Raw genomic sequence first — 9,325 nt, 5'->3', positions numbered from 1 at the left:
TGTCAAATTGCCTTCTAGAAATGTGTTAATTTGTAGTTGTACCATGACCAACCAGTATCCTATATCTCACCCCAGCACAAGCATTATTTTTAGTAGATTATCTCAAGACTTCATAGAGAAAACTATTCATGTATTTGTTGAATGGTAAAATAACAAATGGCTCTTAAAGTTATTGTACCATATATGTTTTTCAGTGCATGCTTATTAAAAACCCAGATTCTGGGGAATGATATCTTTTTCATCAGACAATGAAAATGACCATCTTTCTTCCAGTGAACATGTTTGGCCTCTTTGTCAAAGATAAGGTGACTGAGTGTGTTTGTAGTTGTACCTGTATCCTCTAATCTGTTTCATTGATCTTCAGGTCTGTTTTTGTACAAGTACCATGCTTACTTTATCACAGTAGCTTTGTAATATAATTTCAGGTCAGGAACTGTGATGCCTCCTGCCTTTTTTTTGTTTCCTGGGATTGCTTTTGCTATTCTAGGCCTCTTCTGGTTCCAGATGAACTTTAGGAATGTTTTCTCCAGATCTGTGAGGTATGCTAATGGTAGTTTAATTGGGATTGCATTGAACAGTTGAAGATAACAATATGTAATATAACAACCACTGTTAATTTGAATCATTTTATCTTGAAATCCTGTATCACTTTAAATGTCCTTCCTTTGGTTTGGGTATGTTTGTGATGCTGGCATGTTGCTCTTATTCTTCTTCTTTTTTTTTTTTCCTCATTTATTACTCTCTTTAAAATAAAAGTAAAAAAAGAAAAAAAAAGAAAAAAAAAAAAGAAAATGACCAAGAAGAAACACAGAATAATTTCCCTTTAACATAGTGTCTAACTGAATTATACATTAGAAAAATCTTTCATATAGTTGGAGTTTTAACACAACAAAAAACATTTTACTTCATTTTTTTAAGGTCTGTGAAAAACCAAAAAACAATTTAGTAAAGACTATGTAATGAGGCTTTTCCTTATTTCAATTATAAATTCAGGTGTCTTTGACCTAGGATAAGAAACTATGTACATGCAGTATTATCTATCAAAGAACAAATTAAAAACCTCAGGATTTTTAAAAAAGTGATGAACCTTAATATTTTCAGAATAAAGAAAGATAGCAGGTACAAAAGAGGAATCCTATCTTGTGGGAATTAGAATTTTGCAAAATTAATTTCAAATTTTCTGTGATGATTGTCTCAACACATGTAACATAAAATAATTACATTAAATTTAACCACTAGGAATTATGTGGGATCAACCTGTATGAAAGAAAAATAGTTCTGAATTTAGCATGAAAAAAATGTATATATATAATGAGAGTCTAGAATCTACACCCAATAAACAACAAAATCTACATTAATCTTGAAAAACCCTGTAATACTTGCATTAGCTTTGCTTTTGATAGATGCCAATGAAAAGATCGGTTCCCTTAATTCTCATCTTTGACAAGAAGTACAACTTTTATATTCAACACTTTTGTCTCATGCTATAGATATAAAGTAAACTTTATATTCCAAGTGGAAACAGATTTAGAGACTGTTTCCCCAACGTGGGGTATTATTTAAATATTTACATGTACAAATATTTTTAATGTATATTTTCCATAATATACACACTATAATTTTCTTATCATGTAGTTGTACTTTCCACTCTATGCAAAAGGTAAAAAGCATGAGCTACTGCCCGGTGCTGAAACGTGGTGCCAGTGTGGCGGGAGAGTTGGGCCGTCCTCCTCGCCTGAGTTGCTTTAGGTCCCCACTCTTGCAGGATTATCTCAATGGGAGACTGCAGCAGGATCACATCACGTGGTGAATGGGAGACAGAATCTGAGCTGGAGTCATCCCAGACATCATAATTTCATTCTTGTTGTCAATGTCCACAGCCAACATAAATATTTAGAGTCTCTCAGGCTGACTGGAATCCCTTGTGGATATGTTAACCTTGAAACGCTGGAGAGCTGAAATCTCATACAAATCCAAATGCTGTTGTCACTACTTATGTTAATTTCTACCCGTTCTTCTAACATATTCCCATATGCTATCTGAAATCCTGGTACTCTGTGCATGTTGTTATGAAACTGTATTCCTTGGAATGCTAACGTTCTTTGGAAGTTCATTTGGAGCTACAAGAAATATGTCAGAGAGGCATTGCATTAGAGTATGAGCCCTATTCTTATCAGTTTGACATGAGATTTCACTGGAAAATAAGTACTGGAAAAACTGAAAATCATATAATTAGATGATCTATAAAACTCATTTTAGTTTTATCCCACTGCAGTCCTATCATTTCCCCATATCTGGAACCCTCTTCTTTGGTTCCTAAAATTCTTAGGTTTGGGGTGGGGATGATACCACTTGTTGCATACAGCAGTTGATGATGGAGAAAAGCTTTTTTGAAATCAGCTCTTGACCATAATAGCATGCCTACCCATGGCCATGTGATTTTTACTTTGCCATAGCCTCTTCTCCATACTGCTGACATCGCAGATATTTGCACTGTTGTGTCATCCAGATGGATTCAACCTACATATAATAAAAATGTATACATCTTCCAATTTATATAAGTGAAAGTTAACTATAATGCATATGTCTGTATCTTTTCATTCTCTGAGTGTCTTCTTTTTTTTTTTTTTTTTTAGAAAAAGATCAAGGGTTTTCAGTATATCAATTGTAACCAACATATTAATTTTCTATAAAATAATAATTCCTTTGTACTTATTCTCCCAGAGAATGACCACATTGCAGCTTCCACCTACATGGAGAATGTGTTTCATCTATTCCTATAGCCAAACTTCCATGTTAGGATAGGGTTAAGGATTAACTATGAAACTTTTTGGAAAAATTGGACTAAAAAATAAGTAAAAATCATTGAAAATTTATTTCTAATCTTCTCTCGAGACCTTCAACTTGTCTAAACAAGAAGCCAAGTTCTTCCTTTACTTTTGTCACAATAGAGAAAATTTTTCTCTCTTGACCAAAGGCCAAATCCCATCTCTGCCTTCCTTTTAAGTTCATATTATTTGATGAGATTAATTTTCTTCCATCATCTTTTCTTCCTTCTTGATTATCATGCTAGCATCCAATATTGTGCTACTTCTCACCAAATTCAATAGTGTAGCTGGATACAAAGTCAACACTCAAAAATCAATAGTATTCCTGTACACAAGCAACAAACTAATTGGGAGAGAAATTTGGGAAACTATGCCCCTATAATAGCATCCAAAAAAATGAAATACTTATGAATCAATCTGACAAAGGAAGTAAAGGATTTATACATTGAAAGTTACAGTATTCTGAAAAAGGAGATTGAAAAGGATATCAGAAAATGGAAAGACATCCCTTGCTCATGGATAGGAAAAAGCAACAGTGAAAATGGCCGTATTCCCAAAATTGTTATACAGATTTAAAGCAATTCCAATCAAAATACCATTAGCATAATTCATTACAGAAAACATTCCTAAAATTCACTTGGAACCAGAAGAGACCTAGAATAGCAAAAGCAATTCTGGATAACAAAGGCAAGGCAGGAGGTATCACTATCTCTGACTTGAAATTATACTACAAAGCTACTGTGTTAAAATCAGCATGGTATTGGCAAAACAACAGACCTGAGGATCAGTGGAACAGATTAGAAGATGCAGACACAGCTACAAACACACTTAGCCACCTTACCTTTGACAAAGGGGCCAAACATGTTCACTGGAAGAAAGATAGCCTCTTTAATAAATTGTGCTGGAAAAGCCAGCTTTCCACATGCCAAGGACTAAAACTAGACCCATGTCTTTCACCATGCACTAAAGTCAAAATGGATCAAAGTTCTAAATATTAAGACAGAAACACCAAATCTACTGGGATAGAAAGTAGATAGAAATCCTGAAGACATATGGATAGACAGAGAGTTCATGAATAAAACCCAAACTTCATAGAAAATACTTCAAAGAAACAATGACTGGGATCTCTTCTTATTAAAAAGCTTTTGAACACCAAAAGAAACACCAACAGAAGGAAAAGATAACCCACAGAGTAGGAAAAAATATTAACCAATTGTATCTCAGACAAAGGACTTCTACATAGACCATATAAAGAGGTGAACAAAATCAGAACCCCCAAATTCAAAGACCTAATCCAAAAATGGGCATCTGAGATGAATATGCAATTCTCAGATGAACAAAACCAAATGGCAAATGAATACATGAAAAAGAATGTTCCATATCATTGGTATTTCAAGAGATGCAAATTAAAAACAACATTGAGATTCCATCTCACCCCAGAAAGAGGGGCTATCATCAGGAGGTCAACCAATAACAAATGCTGGTGAGGCTGTGGAGAAATAGGACCTCTTCACTGTTGGTGGGAGTGTAGACTGGTGCAACCACTGTGGAAATCAGTGTGGAGATTCCTCAGTAAACTAGGATTAGAGGTCCCATTCTATTCACCTATTCCCCTTCTGGGCATTTCCCAGAAGAATTAAAAACATCATACCACAGCAATATATGTGCACCCATGTTTATAGCAGCATAATTTGCAATAGCTAAATCTTGGAAATAATCCAAACGTCCATCAATTGAGGAATGGCTAAAAAAAGATGTATTTTTATACAATGGAGTAATACTCAGCTATAAAGAAGGATAAACTTGTGGCTTTTATAGATAAATGAATGCACCTTGAGACCATACTCATAAGTGAAGTAAGTCAGGCTCACATGTGCAAACATCATATTGTCTCCCCAGTGTAAGAAATTGAAAGAGTACATAAAATCCATAAGGTACAATAGATATTGTGAAGTGGGAGGAAACTGTTCAAAAGGAGAGAAACTGGGATGGGGGAGAGGAGAAAAGAAGAAAGGGAAAAGAGAAAAAATATATAAATATACAAGATAGTAAAATAGTTATACTACTAGTTTCTTTCATTCATTGAAAACAGAAGTTTGTGCTTATATCATTTGATCCATTTTTCATGCTTATATCTTGTAATCTGAGCAACTACTTTGAAGATAAGAATATGCAATGTGTTAACCATTGTCACTCTCCTATTACCTTATTTTGAAATTTTGTATCATTGTTTTTTCTTTTTAAAGTAAAAATTAAAAAAGTAAATAATTACAATCCTAGTAAACATTAAGAAAATGATCTGTGTGTATCTTCTTTTAATCAATTTTCACAGTTTTAATCTCATTACAACATTCTTTTTTTTTTTTTTTTTTGGAGGACACCAAGAACTTGTACATGCCCTATCTAGTCTTCATCATTAATTTAGTGTTCCTGCTTGGAATATTATCTTCTTTTGTCTTTCCGGTCAGACCTCTCCTCTGGTTTTCTTTTTCTCTGGTTTTCTTTTCTTTTCTTTGATGCTTCTCTAGCAGTCTCCTTGGCTGATGTCTCTTTTACTACATTTATGAAGAATTCATCTGGTACGGAGCCCACTTTTCATGCATAAACTTCATATGCCCAGGGTGCGGGGTTTTGTTCTTCATTCCCATTCTGGGAATGAAGAACAAAACCCCCTTACTTCTCTAGATCACCTCTAGGAAGTATACCTTTTATTCACTTTGTTGTTGAAAGCAGATCTTGTTCTTTGCCCATTCACCATCTATCAGCAATCTTGATTATAGTTAAATATAGACCCATTCTCTGTTCTCCAGTTTCACAACTATCGCCTTAACCCGGCCACCATTATTTCTCTCTTGAATAACTGCAGAAGTTTTCTGAGATTAGGTGTTCTCACCAGCTTTACTCTCTTCTAGTCCAATTTACATTCAGTGGGAAGAGTGAACTTATCAGATGCTAGTAGGTCCACATCACTTTCCTTGCTGAGGGTCTTCAGTGGTTCCCACTGCACTTAGAATGAGACTGAAGCCTCTTCCCAAGGTCTGAAAATCCCTATGTGACTGACCCTGGCCTAGCATCACCTTTTCTGCTCATTTTCTGGGCTTCAGCCCTGCTAATTCTGTTACTATTTCACAAAACCCAAGTTCTTTCTCTCTAGCACCTTTGCAAATCTTTTTAGTTCTACCTAAAAATTCCAGGGCTCATCACCTGAATAGGTCCTTCTCTGTTTGGGGTATCAGATTAAATGTTATCACCTCTAGAAGGACTTCTTTGATTGCTGTCTATCATGTTTGTCCTTAGACCGTTGCCTATCTCCTCCATAGCACTTATTACAAATTACAATTTTATTTATTTAGGTTTAATTTTATTTGTTTAGCTTCAGTTATTTAGTTTTTGGTCTCAACATGCAATGTTCAGGAGGGCACAAAGGATTTCCTATATTGTACTTTTCTTTCCCAGTGAGTAACACCTTCTCTGGTGAGTATTACTTACTTATATGTTGGATGGATTGCTGTATCATTACTTTTTTAAGGGGGTACAAAAGACTCCACTGCATACAATTATGTCGTTTTTTTAAGGGAAAGGAAAGATGGATTCTGGTAGAACTAATTAAGAAGTAGAATAAATAATTGGAGAAGAGCAGAAGAAAAGACTATTAAATCCAACAAAGTGTGTGGATATATGTTTTTGATTCCCTTGGGTAAATATTTATGATTGAAATTACTAGGAAGCAGCTGTCAGGAAAAAAATTCTCATTTTTAATTCAATATGTCTTTTGCTACAAAGGCAACAGACAACAATATATATTTACCTTAATGTTAGGTACTTTGAAGATATAAACATATAATTTTGAAATTATTCAAAATATAACCTATGGTGAATTATCACAAATATTTCATAGTCTAGCTTTCTTCAATTATCTGAATCAATTACATGAGAATTTTTACTTGAATTACTTGGACGGTTAGTTCAGTATTCCAATGATAACATTTGGAGATAACTGTCTTCACGAACTTTGGCGTCTTCTTTTGTGCTGGTGCTTTCACACTCTGCTAAACAGAGTAGAGGAAAATTTTCTCAGCCAACCTAGAGCACTCTTCACTTCATGTTTGATTTTGATTAAAAATCTTAGTGCCCCAACAACCAGTGTGCTGTGCATATCAAGATTTTTCCCAGGTAGATAATATGAATTATGCTCTACTCTTTTATGGCTTCCTCTTCTCCCTTGGTGTGTGTCTGTAAGGTGCTGACTGGGGATTAGTTGCTACCAAAGGCAGTTACTTCTACAGTTTTCTGTCTATGAAAATGATTATGTATTCAACCAAATTACTGACGTTTTGGTTAATATGCTCTCAGGAGCTTCTTTGAAGCTAGGTGCCCACCCACACAAGATCCCTCTTCATCTTTATCTTATCCGGGTATGGGGGCCTCTGCTGCTGTTCTTTTTAAATACTTGAAACAAAAGTATGAGATACTGCATTCATGAGCAAAACAGAATGACATGTGTTTCTTTCATTTGCTAGGATCTTAAAAAGGTGTGATTTTGAATTTTATACAACAGTTTCACATCAGGAACTTCTGTAGCATTCCATTATTTTCCTTGTATTTCAAGAGGTGAGCTCGGTGGTTTAACAATTGTTTTAAATATAAAATGATTTCTGAATCAGATGTGAGACCATGTACTGCTTAGTTTCATGGGTGACTAAACACAAAGGGGTAATCCATTTGTGTTTTACTTGTTTTCTGCATTTTTGAGCAATAAATCTTTTTAATTTTCCACACTTTCCAAACAGCAAACTTTGGAAAATGTTGTTCTATAGCATTCTAGTTTATTTTTAAATGTTCCACCATTTTGAGATATAATTTATGCTTAATAAAATGTGTCAATTTAAGAAGTACAATTCAGGGCCGGGGATATTGCTCAGTGGCACAAGCGCCTGCCTGGCAAGTGCAAGGTCCTCAGTTCAATTCCCAGTACTAAAAAAAAAAGTACAATTCAGTGAATTTAAATATCTTGTCTACTTAAGCAACACTACTACACCAAGATATTTGACATCATCACAAAATATTCCTTCCTGCCCCTGTGCACCAACTGCTGACTGGATTTCTGTCACTGCAGACTGGATTAACTTTTCTAAAATTTAAGATAAAATATTGTACCCAGTCCTTTGAGTCTGGTTTCTATTTGTTTTAACATGCTTTTTGATTCACCTACGATGTTACATGTATCAGGAATTAATTTTGTATTATTTCGGAGTAGCACTGCATTGTAAAGCTACCTTAAAGTTTATGTGTTCATTCTGTCATTGGTGGATATTTTTCAAGTTTCTGGCTAATATGAATAAAGATCTTTTGAATACTGTGTATACGTCTGGCTGTGCATATATTGAGATCTTTTGGAAAACACATTTAGAGAGTAAAGGATAAAAATATATGTTTATGCATTAACTGTTCCCCTCAATAAAGCACCAGACATCAGCAGTACAGTTATGCCAGCTATCTGTCTATCTGTATAAAATGACTTAGTACTTTCTTGCTTAAAACTTTTTTTATATATTTTGACCAATTTTGCATGCTTATATCTGGCAATCTGAGCAACTTATGTGAAGACAACAATATGCAGTATAACAACCATTGGTGAATTCCTACCATCCTGTCTAGTGTATTGTCTCTAATGTTCTTTTAAGTTATTATTTTTTATTCCCTTCAATGGCTTGATCAATCTTCCATTCTTACATCTGGTAATCTCAGCAACTTCGTTGAAGATAACAATATGTAATATAACAAACACTGTTAATCCCTATCATTTGGTCTGAAACCCCATATCATTTTTAATGTCCTTGCTTTGTTTTATTTGTATTTTACTATTGTTCTTTTTTTACTATTCTCTTTAAAATAAAATAGAAAGTATGTATGTTTATAAGATCCTCATAAGAAATAAAACTAGATTGATAATAGCTATGACATAAGCTTGTAAAGTTTATAACACAGTTATCAATAAAGTTTTGCAGAAGAGCAAGCTATTAAATCAAACAAAGGGTGTGGTTATAAGTTTTTATTTCTCTTTGGTAAACATCTATGATTGAAATGACTAGGTTCTGGCTGCCTTGGGAATGTGGTGCTCAAACCTTCTGCCCTGGTGAGCATAGTAACAGCTTAGGTTGCTGCCCTGTGTGCCCAGTGCCCCCTTTGCAGAGAGGCCACGCTACTGTATCCACAGTCCTCCTCTGCCTCCCAGACAGTGATTCAGCAGAGAAGGGCCACTGGAGAGTGTCCATGCCTGCAAGAGGTCAATTCCTCCAGTGAGTAAGTTTGGATTGAGGACACCTGACCAAGCTTTTTGGATTTGTTCAAGACTTTTGCTCCCAGTCCTTCCTTTCCTCTCTCTTTCTCAAGTGTCTGCCTTTCTCAAGTGTCTGCCATCATTTTGTTTTGAAGGCTCTCCTGACTTCCAGGTCTCACTTCATTTTATTCTTCATATGTTTCCCCAAATAAATCTG

The sequence above is a fragment of the Chinchilla lanigera genome, unplaced genomic scaffold (genome assembly GCF_000276665.1).
Source record: "Chinchilla lanigera isolate Chin_1 unplaced genomic scaffold, ChiLan1.0 scaffold00045, whole genome shotgun sequence".
In the NCBI taxonomy this organism is placed as follows: domain Eukaryota; kingdom Metazoa; phylum Chordata; class Mammalia; order Rodentia; family Chinchillidae; genus Chinchilla; species Chinchilla lanigera.
This window is presented reverse-complemented; position numbering follows the sequence as displayed.